The sequence below is a fragment of the Podarcis muralis genome, chromosome 2 (genome assembly GCF_964188315.1).
Source record: "Podarcis muralis chromosome 2, rPodMur119.hap1.1, whole genome shotgun sequence".
NCBI lineage: Eukaryota > Metazoa > Chordata > Lepidosauria > Squamata > Lacertidae > Podarcis > Podarcis muralis.
The window spans coordinates 96,548,559-96,568,643 of NC_135656.1; the positions used below are offsets into that span (position 1 = coordinate 96,548,559).

A 20,085-nucleotide genomic window follows, 5' to 3' on the forward strand; every position below is an offset into this window, starting at 1 on the left:
ACCACGGAGTGAGTCTCTGTATGACAACTGCATTTATGGATAAGGCTAAGATGGCTAATCAAGTGAGTTCACTGCTGACACTAGAGTGGGGGACTTGCAGAGCTACCCATGTTTGTACAGTGGTACCTTGGGTTAAGTACTTAATTCATTCCGGAGGTCTGTACTTAACCTGAAACTGTTCATAACCTGAAGCACCACTTTAGCTAATGGGGCCTCCTGCTGCTGCTGCGCCGCCGGAGCACGATTTCTGTTCTCATCCTGAAGCAAAGTTCTTAACCTGAAGCACTATTTCTGGGTTAGCGGAGTCTGTAACCTGAAGCGTATGTAACCTGAAGCGTATGTAACCCGAGGTACCACTGTACTTCATTGTTGTTTTCACACGTACCCTTTGCAATTGCAGGAAATTGTCATATGCGCTTGCTAAATATTATTTCATACTCTGGTCCAGGGTCATTTAGACTGCAGTGCTATACACGCTTACCAGGAAGTCAGATGCATTGAACAAGCATGCCTAGGATGGCACTGATAATAATCTAATATTCAGTGTCATTTATTGTAAAGCAGTTGTGTCAATGCTCACAGCTGAGAAAGAAAGGCTGAATGTGTGCTTGTAATGTATGTCCCATCTAAGGACCCAGGAACGGAAAGAAAACAAAAGGACAGATTTGTCAGAGATGTTATAACTTTCAGTTGACATTGAATGCGTCCTTTTTTATTTACAAACTCCTGGGGTTTCAAAAGTTTAGTTGCAAAGGGCGAACCTGCGCATAACTTTTCCCCACTTTCTTTCATTTTTTAAAAAACAAGAACAACAAAAGCTTGAACTCGTAAAACTGTAGTTTTGCATAGTCTGCCCCCTGGTGCATAGATGAAGGTAGTAAAAATGATGGAAAATACTAGAGGATTGTGCATATATACAGTATATATACACCGGTGTGTGTGTGTGTGTGTGTGTGTGTGTGTGTATATATATATATACACTCTGTTCCAGTAACAAGAAGCCGAAAGCACCAGCCTGAAGATGACGAGTGAGACCTCGTCGAAACGTCGCCTAGACACCCCAACTTTTACACGGGAAGATACCCGAGGACACCAAAACCTGCATTCCTGTACCCGTGAAAATCTACGAAAGCATATATATATATATATATATATATATATATATATATATATATATATATATATATATAAAATTTAAGACTTAGAGAAGCTTCCCCTCTGCATGATACCCTTTTCATATATTTTCAGCAAGGAACTGGTGCAAAATATGCCACCTCTTATTCTCTGCCATCCTTTGTTAGGGCTCCACTTCGTTATAGCTGCTCCCTAATTACTATGAACAGAAGTCCCAGACTGTTTACCAGCGATTGTTTGCCCATCTGCCTTCTTCATCAAAGACCATTCCTTCTTTTTCATTTTCTTCCACCTCCCCCGCCCCCCTCTTCTGGTGTGTGGACACTTTCCCCTTCTCCTTTTTTCTATCATTCTGTATATACTCTGCATGCTTTGGTAGAAATAATCCTGAGATTCCTCGTTGCAGGCAATTTGGACATATGAGCTTCAGGCTACTTCTGCCATTCTATTACTATGGACCATTTAGGCAGAGAAAATGACCACCACACAACAGACACGTATCAAATAGTCTACCCCATTTCTTACTCAGCTACAAATTTGCCATTAACTCTAGAGAGTGGAGGTTTATAGCCCTGTTCCAGGGCGGCACTAACTTAACCTGAAGGAACATCTCCACCCCCATTGTTCTACCTGGACACTGAGGTCCAGCACCGAGGGCCTTCTGGCGGTTCCCTCCCTGCGAGAAGCCAAGTTACAGAGAACCAGGCAGAGGGCCTTCTTGGTAGTGGCACCCGCCCTGTGGAACGCCCTCCCACAAGATGTCAAAGAGAAAAATAACTACCAAACTTTTAGAAAACATCTGAAGGCAGCCTTCTTTAGGGAAGCTTTTAATGTTTAATAGACTATTGTATTTTAATATTATGTTGGAAGCCGTCCAGAGTGGCTGGGTATAAATAATAAATTGTTGTTGTTGTTGTTGTTGTTGTTGTTGTTGTTATATCTTGGCATATCTGTTTCATTTGTTTTATGCATGTTTTTACAATTTATATGCATTTTAGCCCCCATAAGGACCCTTTCCTCCTGCCTTCCCTGTAGATTGAATTTTACTTCATTTGAAAAAGTTATTTCTACAGTCCCATTATACACGCAGTGAAACAACCCCACTTTCTAGATTCCTTCCTACTTTTATATCTGTACTGAACGGTGTCAGCAGAGACCTTGCTGCAGAGTTTATCATGAAGGGGTTGTGTTTCCAATAGGCTAGAGTGGCAATGCTAATTTGTATTTGGCTTCCATTTAAAGGGTCATTGGTTCTTCTGGGCTTCTGCAACAGATTTCATATACGGTGACAGTTGTAGCTAAATTCCCACCACTGTGAGCTGGCGAAGTAGTTTGCAGGTTGAAGTTTGGCTGAGGGGTCCTGCCTTCACATTCCCTGATCAGACACAGTGGCACAGTTAGGAATTCAATTGAACTTAGGAATTCCATTGAACTCAGCTGTGCTTATTTCTGAATTCATGGGTACAACCTGTAAAACACGCTGAGATTTTAACAGCAGCTTTTCCCTTAGCTGCAATGCAACCTTTAGGTTTTAATTCAAAATGCAAACAACCTTGCAAAGAAGTGTTAACGTTTAAGCTGCTAGCATGAACTAAAGGTAAAGGTAAAGGGACCCCTGACCATTAGGTCCAGTCGTGACCGACTCTAGGGTTGCGGCGTTCATCTCGCTTTATTGGCCGAGGGAGCCAGCGTACAGTTTCCATGTCATGTGGCCAGCATGACTAAGCCACTTCTGGTGAACCAGAGCAGCGCACGGAAATGCTGTTTACCCTGGAGCAGTACCTATTTATCTAATTGCACCTTGACGTGCTTTCAAACTGCTAGGTGGGCAGGAGCTGAGACGGAAGAACGGGAGCTCACCCCATTGCGGGGATTCGAACTGCCAACCTTCTGATCGGCAAGCCCCAGGCTCTGTAGTTTAACCCACAGCGCCACCCGTGTCCCATCGTGAACTAGGAATCCTATCAAAAACAGTATCCCACTTCTGCTTTATTATTTTCCTCATTCTTGATGCTAGTTATCACTTTGTTCACTTGGCAGAGCAAAGATGGTCCATCCGTTCCCTTAGTGCTACCTGCTGCATCCCTCTGCCACTATATCCCATATTGGGTTCCCCAAACTTCAGGGGCAGTTTGGGAAGGCAGTGATGGGAAGGGGGAGACTGGTGAAATCCGGATGCCCAAAATTGCGCACAAGTCAGTGCTTTCCACCAGCTGCAAAGCCACCATTGAATACAGCCCAGAATATGCTCTTTCAAGCTACCTATGAGCATTATGTGACAGTGTAGCCAGCTGGCCACATCAACGTCTCAAGAACACAAACACAAACATTTGGTGAGGTTCCCCATTAATTCCTTTGAATGCCACTTGCTCATGAGCAACACAGAGCTCAAAATGCTTAGGAGCAATATCCCCACAACTTGCAGGAAGGTAAGTGTTTTCTGCCACTGCTGTCATCATTGAATGCAGTCCTCAGCCTTCATCAACCTGGTCCTCTCCAGATGTTTTGAATTACAACTCCCATGCATATGGTAGCTGGGGATGATGGGAGTTGTAGTTCAAAGCATTTAGGCGGCACCAGGTCGACAAAGGGTGTTCTGCTGAACTGAATTCACGCACTCTTAACATTTTTTCTTCTCCTTACAGGAAGATGGATACAGCAAAAGACGGGAGGAAGGAGTGAGAAGGGTGAAGAAGTGTTCATGTAATAATGGAAGGCTGAAAACCACGAGGCTCAAGTAGAGAGAAGGCTGTTCTCTGAGATAAAGGTAGGAATCAGCACAAAAGTTTCCCCTACTCGGTCAGCTGGCTGTGGTACATTATCACCCCTGGAATATATAGATGTCAAGCAAAGCTTTCAAAAACCCATTGGAACTTCAAATTAAAATTATTGTTTGACTGAGCTGGTGTTGAGTAAAGAATAAGGGACACTGATTTATCTGCACGGTTCGCCTCTCTCTTCCACATCCTTGCAACCTCTCTGGCCCCATCCATTCTGCACATTATGCATAGGTCAATGAGTTCTCTTTTGGTCTTTCGCCTGCACACACTGTGCAGTCACTGGAAGAGGGGGCAGGGGGAGCGCACCACCCCGGACCATGATCCCAAAGGGGTGCCGTTGCAGCTGGGCCCCCCATGCTGGGTGCCACGCCCCTGCAGGCAGCGCATCACACCCCCAGGATACACGCCACGCCCCTGCGGGCGGCTGCCATGCCCCCTGGGACACACGCCAGCCACACCCCCGCCTGCTCTCCGCCCCCCAGTGCCGGTGCATGAAGCTCTGCCACTGTGTGCAGTGCAGACCTCAGTTTGAAGCAGAAGACCAATGCAGGAGATAAAGAGGCATCTGGTTGTTGTTTTTCTCCCAGTGAGGGCAAAGAACCTGGGGCACCAGTAAATAATTGCAAGGAAAAGGGATCCTTGCTGCTAGCTTTTCATTTCATTTTTTTATTTAAATTTTATTAACATATAAAACACATACATATACATTTACACAATACGCATACACAACACACTGCCTTATTTTCATAACATAAACATACATACATTGCTTTATATACCTACCTATACTATACATATCAACATACCTACACACCTACGCCACACGGACACCCAACAAGTGACTTGACTTCCAGCTTTTCATTTCAAATTGCATCCTTAAGTAGCTCCATTGCATTTTTATTTTTTTCAAAATCCAAAAAGGAAAAAGAATTACACACCTAACGTACACATTCTGCTTTTCACCTTTGGAGACTCTCTGCAAAACTGTCAATCCTGCCCCACTCGCCACAGATCTGGGTTCTTCTATTTTAATTGTGTGGCGTGACCACCAGAGGGAGTATGAGGAGCAGAATAGCTCCTCTGGTGCTCTGCGGAGTGTCAAAAGTGACACGGCTCTCCTTCCTTGGGTTACCAGATGTTTAAGCCGTTGGACCTTGTTCTAGAACCTCACAGCTCCAGAGAATGTCTTGTGCTGCTGTGCTTGTCACCTGCACAGAATGGAATGGGTCTTCAGTGGAATGGATTTCAAAAGGAGAGGTTTAGCAGCATCTTTGAGGCCATCCTACCTTGAAACCTGTCCTTCCTAACTCTTACATGGATGTTCATTCCGAAGTGATTGAAAAGGAGAGTGACCACTGTCTGTATCCATTTTAGAGAACTTCCAGGCAATTTCATTCCTCCTTTTTTTAAAAACCTTAAAATAGGATCAAGATAGTTTTTAAAAGTGTGTTACATACACCAGTCTTTAGGTCGGCTCACATTGAGAGCTGATTCAGACTTTAATTTCATTTTTGGTAGGAGTAACTGCATTAAGACATCCTTTTCGTTATGCATTCATGATGATTTGTGCTTGATGGTGGCATCAGGGCGGTTGAATGCAATCTCACTTTCAATACTGTTTGTGCCTGCAAAGGTTTCGGGGAAAGACGCACTGCTTTGTTTCCAATCAGGGCATGTCTCGTAGCTTCCTGATGAAATCCTGTGACTTTTTATACCACAAGTGTTCTGGTTTATTTTAATTGCTCCACTTTTGTTGCACACCAGACAGCAATAATGCAATAGCATTGGGGGATCGTTGCGGAACAACTAATATAGTGGAACAATGTGTCCTGTATGAATGCCCCGTTATGGTGTCTGTGATATGTTGCAATGTATACTCACAGTGTGGAGGGGCCCTTAGTCGTAAGAAGAGTCCTGCTGAATTAGACTGAAGGCCCATCTTACCTTCATCCTCGTCTCACAGTGGCCAGCCTATGGTATGTCTGCAAGCAGGACCTGAATGCAGCAGTACTGCCCCGCTTGTGATTCCCAGCAAGGGCTATTCACTGGAGGGAGTTACAGTGGACACTCGGGTTGCGAACGTGATCCATGCGGGATGCACATTCGCAACCCGCAGCAGCGCATCTGTTCACGTGTGGGTTGCGATTCAGCGCTTCTGCGCATGAGCAAAGCGTGATTTAGCGCTTCTGCGCATGCGTGGCCGCCGAAACCCGGAAGTAACCCGTTCTGGTACTTCCGGGTTTCAGCGGGTCCATGACCCCCAAAAACGCAACCTGAAGCGTCTGTAACCCAAGGTGTATATGGTCATCATAGCTAGCAGCCATTGATAGTGTTCCCTTTTGTGGACTAGATGAGCTTGTGGTCTGGTCCAGCACAGCTCTTATGTACAGCCGCACCTTGGTTTTCGAACAGCCTAGTTCTCGAACATTTTGGCTCTCAAACAATGGAAACCCAGAAGTGACTGTTCTGATTTTGAACATTCTTTTGGAAGCCAAACATCTGACGGGACTTCTGCGGCTTCTGATTGGCTGCAGAAGCTTCCTGCAGCCAATCGGAAGCCATGCTTTGGTTTTCGAATGCTTTGGAACTTGAACAGACTTCCGTAACAGATTCCGTTCTACTTCCAAGGTATGACTGTACTCAGAAGTAGACTTCACTCAGTTTGATGGTGCTACTATAAAATAAGCATATGGAGGATCAAAAAATAAAACAGACCAATTCAGCTACTGCTCTGGAAGCCAACGGAAGCCGTTCCTTTCTTAAGCTAGTGTGTGATGTGTACACACACACACACACACACGGCTAAAGCTTACCATTTTGTTCTCAGACAGCTCAGGGAAAACCTTCCCCCACTCTGAAAACCGTAGAACCAGGAAAAAATGAAGGGGATGGTGAATCCATTTATATTTATAAAACGAGATACAACCAGCCAATAGGAAAAGCATAAAAAAGCTTTTTAAAGCTGCGGAAAATGAGGAGGAAACAAAACAAGGAGAATTAAAGATTCGTGATAGGTGGAAGAATGGGATGGTGGGGGTGAGGTGTTGGGGTTGCCTGCTTGTGGTTTAAAAGAACACACACACCCTCAAAAAAAATAATAAACAAAAACCAACCACTGGAACAATCATATATTGAAATACCAACTACTTGGCAATGAAACAGCTGGTATTAACGCACTCCATCCTGACAAATAAACGGCTGGAAAATTTGCTTCTGCAGTCTTCTCTGGACGTGCAGCACCATCAAGCACTATTCATTAGAGTTGGCATTATGCACATTATATCCCATATGCCAGAGAATAACTAAGCTGTTACCCGCTTGCCACTAGGCAGCATCCCAAATGTCTTGTATGCTAGTGACAGATGCCCTGCCTCTAATGGCAAAAACCATCCATTCTCATAATCTCAGTGGTGAGCTAAAAGGAACGTAACTGCAAATCTTTGCAGCAAGTGCTACCAGGAGATACCTGGCCAGGTAACAGATGGCGTGCTCCTGCAGTGTGATGTAGTGGAAGGTGGATGCATAATTCCACAATGGAGACATATCAGTTGCATTCCAAACGACAGAGCCTCACTACGGGAAATTGGGTTGTTCTTCATTTTACGCTCAGTCTGCTTTGTTTTCCTCTTCCTTGTCTAGTTCAGGGCACAGGGTAACAAAAATAAAATAAAAGAAAGCCATGTATCATATTGCGGAACGCAGTCTGCCTTGGGAAGCCCATTCCTGACACCCTGAAGGCCATCAGAGACTTGCTCTCTGTTGTACCAAGTTATAAAACAAACATAGGTATATGAAAATATTCAACCACCTATTTAAGAGTTATTTTGACCTTTTGGGGGTGGGAATACAGTAAGAATGGATGCATCATCATTAATAAGACTCCAAAGGGTTTGGCAACCCTGGCAACATGTGTAAGAGAGCAGTTTGTCTTTCAGGTGTCCCCTTGTCACTTACTGTCAGTCCAAACAACTGTCATCACTGTTTAGTGTAGGACAGAGATTCGGGGGAGAAAGGAGCCAGTCCTCTCCATAGAGAGGATGACCCATTTGCCCCTGTAAAATGGGGCACTCTGGATTGGCCTGCTGGGTAATGTAGTTTCTGACCAGCACTCCATGTGCTTCTCCGAAGAGCAACATGTGCATACTAATATTTCCTTCCCTCTCATAGGGGGAGCCTGCATCCTTTTCAATGAGTCATGTGAAGTTCTAGATTCTCTTTAGTTTCTCCCCCCCCCCTTCTTCCTTTTTAAATATATTTTTTATGGGTTTTTGCACATATTTTCCAAACATAACATCCCATTCTATTCAACAACATACCTTCACCTATCACAGCCTGAGACTTCCGTCAACCTTGACTAACGGTTTTCTCACTTTCTGATTTTGCATTTTATTTTAATAGTTATTGCTATAAAATCCATATCCTAAACAAACTCCTTCTTAGTCCTCTTTCACAATAATTCATATGGTACTCCTTACAAAACTTCTTGCAACCATACAAGCGATGTCAATTGATTACAATTGTCTTTCAAATATATCATAAATTTCTTCCAGTCTTTCAGGAAAGTCTGGTCTTGCTTGTTCCAATTTTTCCCAGTTAATGTTGCCAACTCGGCATAGTCCATCAGTTTCATCTGCCACTCTTCTTTTGTTGGTGGATGCTCTTTAGTTTCTACAGTATCTGGGCTCTGCCCAGTATACCTGAAGGAGCGTCTCCACCCCTATTGCTCAGTCCAGACACTGAGGTCCAACTCCGAGGGCCTTCTGGCAGTTCCCTCCCTGCGAGAAGTGAAGTTACAGGGAACCAGGCAGAGGGCCTTCTTGGTAGTGGCTCCTGCCCTGTGGAATGCCCTCCCTTCAGATGTGAAGGAAATAAACAACTATCTGACTTTTAGAAGATGGGCAGGGTATAAATAATAAATAATAAATTATTATTATTATTATTATTATTATTATTATTATTATTAGCAGCTTCCCTAGAGCCACGGGAGTCATTCATTTGGTTCACTTGTGTGAATAGCAAGGAACTTTGAAGTGCCAGGCTGCCTTCCTATGGCTGCCTAAATGGCCCTCTATGAGCATTTGTGCTTCGCTGCCAGACATCCTCTTCCTTTTCCAAATGGCTTCCTCTGACAGGCCCTGCTCACCTTATGTTCTCTCTAAGGAGAACAGTTGTTCCTTAACAATCTGTTGGTAAAATAAGGATCAGACCTGCGTAACAAACAGGCCACGTAAGTTGCTCATTGTAATAGATATATGCATGAAAATCTCAGTAATTAAATTTTAAAGTATGGAAGAGTCCAGGCTGCACACTTGATCAATAAACAGAGATTCCAAAAATGAGTCTAAACATTTAGACTTCACAGTCTAATTATTAAATCCCTGTTCGTCTTTATTCTTTCCCTCACCTGCTCCTTCTCTGCCTGCTACATCGTTTGCCTGCTCTTTCTTGATGAAATGTTTGGCCCTTTTGCTCTGCGGTCATCAATCAAGAATTATATTACAGTGGTACCTCGGGTTACATACACTTCAGGTTACATACGCTTCAGGTTACAGACTCCGCTAACCCAGAAATAGTACCTCGGGTTAAGAACTTTGCTTCAGGATGAGAACAGAAATCATGCGGCGGCAGCAGGAGGCCCCATTAGCTACCGTGCTGCTTCAGGTTAAGAACAGTTTCAGGTTAAGAACGGACCTCCGGAACAAATTAAGTATTTAACCCGAGGTACCACTGTACTTTATATGTTTATGTGGGGGGGGGGTTGTACCCTGCCCACCTGACTGGATGCAACAACACTACAACAACACAACAGAACACCACACGTTAAAAGCATCCCAATACAGGGCTGCCTTCAGATGTCTTCGGAAAATCATGCAATTGGTTATCTCTTTGACAGCTGATGGGAGGGCGTTCCCTCTGCCTGGTTCCTTGTAACTTCAATTCTTGCAGTGAGGGAACCGCCAGAAGGTCCTTGGAACTAGACCTCAGTGACCGGACTGAACAATGTGGGTGGAGATGCTCCTTCAGGAGTGCAGAGCCAAAGCCATTAAGGGCTTTAAAGATCAACACCAACACTTTGAAACATACGTATCATCTATATCTATTTATGTAATATTTGCTCTTAATCTAATGTGACTTTAGTTCCTTCCACTTCGGTAGTTGCTCTAGTGACATTTAGCACCAAGCATGCCCAACCAAGCCGCTGTAGAGGTCACAGGCAGAGTTGCCAGGTTGGAGCCTGGAGAACTGTTACTACAGCTTTAAATATCTCTATGCGAGAGGAAGGGACGCGGGTGGCGCTGTGGGTTTAACCACAGAGCCTAGGACTTGCTGATCAGAAGGTTGGCTGTTCGAATCCCCATGATGGGGTGAGCTCCCATTGCTCGGTCCCTGCTCCTGCCAACCTAGCAGATTAAAAGCACGTCAAAGAGCCGGCCACGACTGGACCTAATGGTCAGGGTTCCCTTTACCTTTACCTTTATGCGAGAGGAAAGAAGGTAGCTGTGGCTTTCTCCCACCCGTTCATTTCCCCTTCCTGCCCTTCCCCCCCCCCCACACACACCTGCTGTGCGGCAATGCTGGATTCTTGCCCACCACAACAAGTCGAGGAAGGGGGTGGGCAGAATGTCAGGACCACAGTTGCCTTTTCTCATGCAGAGAGCTAGAAGCATTTTTAAGGGTTAGAGGGCTCAAGGCAGACATGTTGAATGCTCCATGTTTTTCAGACATGTTTTTGCCAGCTCCATGTCAAATGGGCAAATAACAAAGCTATAAATTTGCACAATCCTATGTGATAACTTGAATAAGAAATAGTGGGGGATGAATGTGCCCAACAATCACAGATCACAGGCAGACCCTTCCTATTGCCTAACATTGAGATAACACTATTGCCAGGGAGGCAGCTTAGCCATCCATCTGCAACCCATTCGCCTGCAAGAAACCATCAGGAGAACAAAAAAGAGAGAGAATTAAATAGAAGTTAATCCAGATCATACACAGCTTTTGAAACCTCCTATATTTTGTGCAGTACCAAAAGTTGCTTTCTCTTGGATATGACTCTCACCAGTCCCTTCCTCATTCTTTGATTTCATCTCTACCCTTTCCCTTTCTTTTTGGTGTGGCTACAGTGTCTCCCTTTCCTCTCTCTAGGCTGACTCATCTAAACTACGACAGTGAATATGGGCTGGGCTGACCCCCAACTCTAGAGTTTCCTTCTCCAACATCCTTTCTCACTGGTGTATGTGAATGTGCTTTGTCCAGGTTTGAGGGTTTGTTTTTTGACATTTCCAAATGTCACAATTCCCACTGGATAAGGCTGGTGATGATGCCAGTCCATTGCCCAGCAGAACTTTTTAAAAAAGTGTCTTTGCCCATTAGTGTGCATTGTTCTAAATTGGCAATGCAATTACCCCACGTCAATGCAACATTTCATTTGCCCTTAGTAGCACATAGTGGGAGTCAAAGATCTAACATCTGGTTGTTCCTGTGTTCCTGCCCTCCACCCATCTTAGGAAGAATAAATGAATGAATCGGGAGGTGGGGCTTTCCTGCTTCCCCCTTCCTTGATCCTGGAATGGCAGGAAGCCCAACTCTCTATGAACAGTTCAGTTTTGAGATACACATTCCCTCTGCTGCCTGGTGTGTTAGGGAAAACTCTGAACAACTGTGGTAATGTTAGGGATATATGTTTCTCTTTCAGCAACAACCCACTTGCTGTTGTACATGGGTGTGTATACTTTTGATTGTAAACCACCCTGATAATTTCCATTGAAGGACAGTATACAAGTTTATTTAATAATAATAATAATAATAAATTTCACATACACACACATAGTGGAGATACCACTTTAGGGCATTTACCACATTTGTAGACAGATGAATTGAGGTTCCAGTTAAAGCACACAGCACATCCATTTTTGCTCAAAAGGGTCACGTTGGTATTATTATTTTTAAGTAGGGGGGGAAATGAGGCTATTGCTTTTAAGGAAAAAATATGAGTGCAAGTTGCAAACTTTGAGGACTCTCGGGCCATTGGCTGAGCTGCTGCAATATCACAGAAGCTCAGAGATAATAGAAATGAGGCTCGCTGCTCTGTTGTAGGATACATGATCCAATGATTTAGGAGAAATTGTCAGTGTGAAAGATCCAGTCTAGGTAGCCAATATGGTGCCCTCTAGATATTTTGAATGACAACTCCCTCAGCCCTGACCGCTGGTCATGTTGGCTACGGCTGATGGGAGTTGTGGTCCAAAACATATGGAGGGCACCATGTTGGCTACTTCTGAACTGGGCAGTAGAGGGTTGACCAGCTGTGCACTGGGGTGTACAAGTTAAATAGTTGAATGGGGTGCACAAGAAACATATGAATGCACTGGGGTGAGGAAAATGGAAAATCGGAACAATTTGGAAAGAGATGAAGAGGAAGAGATGGAGGAAAGCAGATGGGGAAGATGAGAGGGTATAGAAGCAATGGGTGTATTAGAATGAAAGCAGAGGAAGGGAAGTGGGGTCAAGGGCTGAAGGAAGAAGCAAAGAGGTAGCTGGCTAGGGATGAAATTATGGACCAATCATGGGAACCATTTCCATATAATTGCTGCCCTGGTCACATCTCTATTTATCTCCATCAGTGAGATAGCACAGACACTTCCCACACTGAGATTAATCATTGCAGGTACTTAGGTGTTTTATTCCCCCTGGAAAGCAAATCACTTGAATACTTTGGAAAACCCATCTCCTGGTGGAACATTTTGTGTAAGCACTATTTTTAAATGAGCTGGCTTTAGCTCTTGGCACTCCTAATTGGAGAAAGCATATGTTAGGGTGGTAGAAAGCTGATGCTGCTTCTACCATTACTACCCATACAATGTGGAAAGCTAAATGAAGACTGCATTGCACTAGATTTCCAGTTTCATTCTTAACCTAAGTAGAAAAAAATTAATATGATTCAAGCTTAGCAAGAACAAAGCATGTGGATAGAGTACTGGACCGGGGTGCATGTGTTCAGAAGTTCAACCATTCTGCAGAACTCAAAGCTTTTATCTATTAATTTCATTTCTATGCCATTTTTAAATAAAAAAACATATTTTAAAGAGAACATGGGACGCGGGTGGCGCTGTGGGTTAAACCACAGAGCCTAGGGCTTGCCAATCAGAAGGTCAGCGGTTCGAATCCCCGCTACGGGGTGAGCTCCCGTTGCTCGGTCCCTGCTCCTGCCAACCTAGCAGTTTGAAAGCACGTCAAAGTGCAAGTAGATAAATAGGTACCACTCCGGCGGTTCACCAGAAGCGGCTTAGTCATGCTGGCCACATGACCCGGAAGCTGTACGCCGGCTCCCTCGGCCAATAAACCGAGATGAGCGCCGCAACCCCAGAGTCAGCCACGACTGGACCTAATGGTTTACCTTTACCTAAAGAGAACATATCAAAGTGGTTTACAACTCATTAAATCTCAAAATAAAATGATCCACAATAAAACATTTTTTTTGCCATATTTTAATTTTCTCATTCCCACAGGCGTTTTCAAACTTTTTGATGGATATGCTGTAGCTGAATAAAGTTCAAAGCCCTATTGAATGGAGATGAGTGTTAAATTGCTCTTTGCAAGCTGAGTCATTTTCTCTTCCATGGTCAAATGCCCCCGATAATGCTGAGGTCTGATTTCTAGATGTTTGCTGTACATCGGAGGAGCATTTATGCCAACTTTAATCTGCTGTAATAAACAATGTCTATCGATTCACTGCTTCTCCAGATCTTAAATCATTATTGACTTCCCCCTGCTAGCCTGTCAAACTTGCATTGTGCTAATACCTTATTAATTTAAAATAAAAAAGGATAATTATGTACCATGACTAGTCTTAAAACTACATTGGTTCATAATCACCATAGGCCATTGACTGCACGTGGGAGATGTGAAATGTGGACATTTTCTGACCGTGTTCAAAATATACTGACAACTTCCTTTTCTAAAAACATCAGACCAAACTTCCCACTAATATGTTCCAGTCTTAATGTGAATACAAGAAAAAGTCTTGAGGCAAATTGCAGACTAGATGCATCAGATGTTATCCTTAGCTGGCAGGTTGCAGAGCAAAAATTGCAAATTGTCCTTTCCTGGTCCTATGCAGTTGTCATAGCTCCAAGGAGAATACTTGGGTCATATCCACTCCATACATTTAAAGCACATTCAACACACATTTAAAGCACATGGTATCTCCATGGGAATGATGGGAACTGTAGTAGCCTTTGCAGATTTGCAGTTACCAGCACTCTTAATGAACTACAGTCCCCAGGGTTCTTTGGGGAAAGCCATGCACTTTAAACGTATCGTAGGTGTGACCTTACTGAGAAACTTGTTCCAACGGGGACGGGAAGTGAACTGAGGCCCTTTCAGGCTCTGCCTCCGTCACACCTCTCCTAGGCAGGCGAACACGAGCCCTATGCCACCTTTTCAGGTGGTGTGGTACCTGCAGACATCCGAGCCACCGTGTCACTCCCAGGAGTGTGGCTTGGGCGTGCTGCAGGCCCCTGGGGTAAGTGCCACCCCTGTGTTAAGTGGTCACCCAGTGTGGCCCATCCCCCCACTAGTTATGCTAGTGACCACCACCCTTCCCACTTTGTGCCAGCCCATATATTTAGGAATCAAGCTGCTATCAGCCCCAGCCAGCATGGCCAACAGCCAGGGATTATAGGAACAGTAGTCTGGCAACATCTGTAGGGCACCAAGCTGTGGGAAGCTGTTATATATGTGTTGGAACAAGAAATATCTCAGAATTCCAATACAGATAAACAATGTCATTAAAACAGGTGGGAGGTTACTATCAGCTTCCTGGTGGGGCACCTTTCTTTGCATATCGTTTTAGATCACTCTGCAGTTCTGTTCCCACTTTCCACAGATTAATGAAGCTGTAAAATAATAATGATAATAAACTCAGGCTAGCTCTTGGGCTCCAGTATTCTGTTTCAGCCATGAAAATACTTCGTGCAGATATAATTACCTGGCTGCTTTCGCCTCCCTTTGATATTTTATGCCTCTCCAAAATACCAAGGGCACCTTCCGGGTCTCTCAGATGTACCCCACTGGGCACAAAAGACCCCTGGTAGGATCATCTCCTGTTGTCAAGCCCTTTGAGGTTATTTCACAGTGACTTATCAGAGAGATCGCCAGAGAAACCAGTAATCAGAAATTAGCTGGAAGCAGTTGGAGGGGATTAGAAAATTAACAGCAAACTGCAACCCCTACTCAGTTGAGAGTAGTCAGCAAACTCCCATCATATGGTTTGATTTTCTCTTGTTTAGGGCAAGGGGGAGGGAGGGACATGGCTGCCACAACACAATTAATCTTGTTTATACCTTCAATCCTATGCTCACTTATGAGGGAGCAAGCTCCATTGAGCATAGTGGCACTTGATTCTGAGTAAGCATGCAGAGGGTTGTCCTGTAAGTCTAATCGATTTCAAGTGTGCTTCACTGCACTTTATGGCCAATGCTAATATCTGCTTAGGAGTGCATTTTGTACTCCTAACTTTTGATAGAGTTCAGGATAATTTTCGGGCATAAATAAAATAAAATACAGGTTTCCCTTTTCAGTGATAGCGGAACTGATCTTGTGAAGGCAATCTAAATGTGTTGGAGTGTGTATATTCTACAATTCTGCAGAAATATGACAGGGGGGGGAGTGCAGAGAATGGTATTTGCTACAAAATTCCCAAGGAACACTTTGGAACAGAATATTTGTTTTTAATTGTTGTCAGCCACTCCATGTGATGCAACTGCACTGGAAGGGTGGAGCACAAGGTTTCTACTGAAGGGAAGGGCGATACAATGGCCATCTTCAAAGGACTGAAGGGCTGTCACAGGGCAGGACCTGAACCAATGGATTCACACTAGAAGAAAGAAGATTCTGACTCAACATTAGGAAGATGTTCCTGACAGTAAGAGCTGTTCAACAGTAGAACAGAATCAGTGCCAGATTTACGTATAAGCTAAACAAGCTATAGCTTAGGGCCCCTCTCTCTTGGGGGCCCCCAAAAAATTTAAAGGAAAAAAAATGGATGTACATTTCCAAAATATAAGATAAAAAACAAATAAAATAAAACCTACATACAGTAACAGTGTTTTGTATTGTGTAGGCTCCTATGATGTAAGTAATGGAGTAATGCTATCCTGCTCCCTAAAATATCACTGGTTTGCTCATTTCTATATACAGTGGTACCTTGGTTCTCAAACTTAATCTGTTCCGGAAGTCTGTTCCAAAACCAAAACATTCCAAAACCAAGGCATGCTTTCCCAGGGGAAGTAATGCAAAATGGATAAAATACATATTTTGTTATGTACAAATGGCTTTAGATACCTATTAGGTCCATAAATTACCATGTAGCATATATTCAACACAAAAAAAGTCTCTGAAGAAGTGTGCATGCACACGAAAGCTTATACCAAGAACAAACTTAGTTGGTCTCTAAGGTGCTACTGGTTATTATTATTGTGTGTGTGTGTGTGTGTGTGTGTGTGTGTGTGTGTGTGTGTATAAATGGGACGCGGGTGGCGCTGTGGGTAAAACCTCAGTGCCTAGGACTTGCCGATCGCATGGTTGGCGGTTCGAATCCCCGCGGCGGGGTGCACTCCCGTCGTTCGGTCCCAGCGCCTGCCAACCTAGCAGTTCGAAAGCACCCCCAGGTGCAAGTAGATAAATAGGGACCGCTTACCAGCAGGAAGGTAAACGGCATTCCGTGTGCTGCACTGGCTCGCCAGATGCAGCTTGTCACGCTGGCCACATGACCCGGAAGTGTCTGCGGACAGCGCTGGCTCCCGGCCTATAGAGTGAGATGAGCGCACAACCCTAGAGTCTGTCAAGACTGGCCCGTACGGGCAGGGGTACCTTTACCTTTACTATATGTATGTGTGTGTGTGTGTGTGTGTGTGTGTATTAAAATTAAAAAAGCAACAATTTGTTGTTGACAAAGGACACCTGGACATATAAAGGGCCCCATTACCTTCAGTAGTTTAGGGCCTCATCAAACCTAAATCCGGCCCTGTACAGAATGCCTCCGAAGGAGGTGGTGGACTCTGCTCCACTGGAGGTTTTTAAGCAGAGGTGGGCTGGTCATCTGCCAGGGATTATTCAGCTGTAATTCCTGCATTGCACGAGGTTGGACTAGATGAGTCTTGGGAACCCTCCCAACTCTCTAATTCTATAAAGTAAATAAACAACTGTACTTACTGGACAGTTAAGAAAGTGAAGGCACCTTTGCCTGTTGAAGAGTGTGCCTTCACTGAGTGTTTTTCTCTTTGCCCATGGCAGGAGAGGATTACACTCAGGAAAGAATTGGGCAGCCTTTATGCAGAGATTCTGCCCCCAGGACTTACACATGTCTCATATCAGCTGAACTCTTATCTGGACTAGAAGTTTGATAGGCAGTCTTGCTGGGCTGAAGTGATCATTTCCCCCCTTATTATGCAGTTTGCTTTTGTTTCAAAGAAGAGTATGCATGCTTGTACCATTCACACTGAGAAACTGTCACTTCCTTATGATCTCATTGGTATCAGGCAGTCCTGGGCACCAAGAAATTGTGCTGCAGACAGTAGCCATCTAACTGATAAGGAGTTCTGTGTTCCTCTTAGTCATTCATGAGGCAGAACTCCTGGGCTGGTTCTTTTGCGCTACGTTCTGTCTAAGGAATGTGTCCAGAATGATGTGCATGAGTGGGAGCGAGCACATAAGTGTTACATGCTGTCATAGGCAGTGGCGGGGTGGGACTCTAAGGAACAGGAGCAATGTGTTTGGAAGCTATTGCATGATGGCTTTAAAACAAGGCTAATTCCACCAAAATACTTAGGGAAGGGAAATGGCTTGGCAAACATGGAGAGATAGGGGAATGTACTTTATTCAACAAATGATAGGATCTGTCAGCTTTTCATAATATACCTGAACTCTAGGGGTAATGATGTACATAGGAGATGGTTGATGATTTGAGCACTGATGCCAAATGATCTGATGGTTTGACTGCTGTTGTGCCTCATTGGTGGCTAAGTAAGCCAACACAGGAAGGGCATTTTCTATTCCAATATATGCAATTGAACATGGAACTAGAGAACATTAAGGCTAGTTAACCTCCTGGCTTGCTTTTGTGCTCAGAGTGTGAAAAAAATCTGCTTATCAAGAAATAATGACTTCACAATGTTTAAAGATGAATGAAGTATTAGTGCTCCTATTTTCTTTGCTCCCAAATGGATGTAATAGCTAATTCAGGGTTTGACACCAACTGCAGAGGATTCACAATTTAAAATGTATGGTATCTAAATGTGTTTGCACACTATGCTAGCCATGCTTTGCCACATGAATCTTATTACCATACTTTTCTCGAGAGGCCAGCCCACCAAGTCTCTTTGCTGCCTGAGGCAGTGCAACAAATGGCACAGTAACAAAGTCCAATCAAGCTCCCCCCCCCCCCCCAGGCAGAAAATCTCACAAGTACCGTTTTGTATCATTTGAGTTAAAAATATAATAATAACAACATTGTTACATACTAACAGTATTTTGCCCCTTCATGGCACCCCAAATCTGCAACAGAATACCATTAGGCAGATTGAGGTGGCCACTTCAGGCTGCAGTTGCTGAGGAGGGGCACGCAAAATGGCAGCAAAGTGTGGGAGGAGACAGCTGTATGTACATGGTGCCCTCCTGGCCAATCTTAACCGGGGGGGGGGGGGCTGGAGGGGGGCTGAACTTTGGTCTAATATACCTCTCCATCGGATTCTATGCTAATGCAATGCCCAGCTCAGATTTTTAACAATTGTCTCCTGCCTTCCATCCTCTGTCCCTGCAAACGTTAGCTTAAAAATATTATCAGACTTCAGCTAGAATCCATTTCCTTCTCCTTCTCCTCCCCCTCTCTATCTAATCTATCATCTATATCTTGTTCTGTCTTTCACTGCTCTTCTGTAGTTATACTATTTTGAGCGATTTCATGAAACACACTGAGTTATTTTTAAAGTGCAGTCCCCTTGAACTTGTGTCTTACAAGATTTTTTCCTTGGCTAAAGATCTTAGTCTTTTGTTCAAACTGCCTGAAAAAAGATGATATGTAGCAGCTGTTTTTTCCAGGTCTTTTCAAAGTAGGGCATGTCTCCCATTGACAGCCTTTTTTTTCCTCCCCTGAAGAATAAAGACATGGTTATAATAAGCCCTTGCCATCTTCTGAGTATCCCACTAGTTCTTCCCCTACTGTTTTGTATAAGATGTCCATCTTCTAACAAGAGACACAGAGAAGCATTGCTCTCAAGAGTCCTTTTAAGACTGATCTGTAGAAAAAGGTGAGTGACCGCCGTCAAAGCTGAATAATCCTCTCTAAAATGTACCCCAAATAGCTACAGGTATGTTAGTTTTACCTAAGAATCATAATTCAATTTCTCTTCACTTTCTATTTTCCTTTGCCTATTTACAAACTTTATGCACATGCTGGATGCTCATGTTCTGAATTTTTGCCAAACCCAGAGGTTCAGGGCTTCTGTAGTTTCTCTTTTGCACAAATGCAGGGGGGGAAATCCTTTGCACTAAAATCTATGCCCTTTGTACCTCACCTGACATCCAGGGATTCTGCTTAAGGAAACTCTACCTTAAAACCTCCCTTCACATCAGTTATAGTTGGGATTTAAAACAAGTTTCTCTGTGCTTAAATGTTCAACGTTTCCTTATGATGCATGCTACTTTGTCTTGTAAAAAAGGTAAAGGTAAAGAACCCCTGACAATTAAGTCCAGTCGCAAACGACTCTGGGGTTGCGGTGCTCATCTTGCTTTACTGGCCAAGGGAGCCGACATTTGTCCACAGACAGCTTTCTGGGTCATGTGGCCAACATGACTAAGCCACTTTTGGCGAAACCAGAGCAGCGCACAGAAACACCGTTTACCTTCCTGCCGGAGTGGTACCTATTTATCTACTTTCACTTTGACGTGCTTTCGAACTGCTAGGTTGGCAGGAGCTGGGACCGAGCAACAGGAACTCACCCCGTTGCGGGGATTCGAACCCCCGACCTTCTGATCAGCAAGCCCTAGGCTCAGTGGTTTAACCCACAGTGTCACCCTTTAATGCTTTTCCATCCTCCTTATTCACTCACATATCACTATGACATAACGTGTAATGACGCTCACTCACTTTCAACAGAATTGAGCATGGTGC

At 44.0% G+C, this 20,085-nt stretch overlaps 1 protein-coding gene across 1 annotated transcript in view; it reads left to right on the forward strand.

Moving 5' to 3' along the window:
- FRMD4B (FERM domain containing 4B) overlaps positions 1–20,085 on the forward strand; it is a 235,277-nt gene that overhangs the window by 60,449 nt on the left and 154,743 nt on the right. Inside the window, exon 2 of the mRNA XM_028719421.2 lies at positions 3,780–3,901. The gene's annotated coding sequence lies outside the window, so the exon portion shown is untranslated. The remainder of the gene's footprint in view (positions 1–3,779; positions 3,902–20,085) is intronic.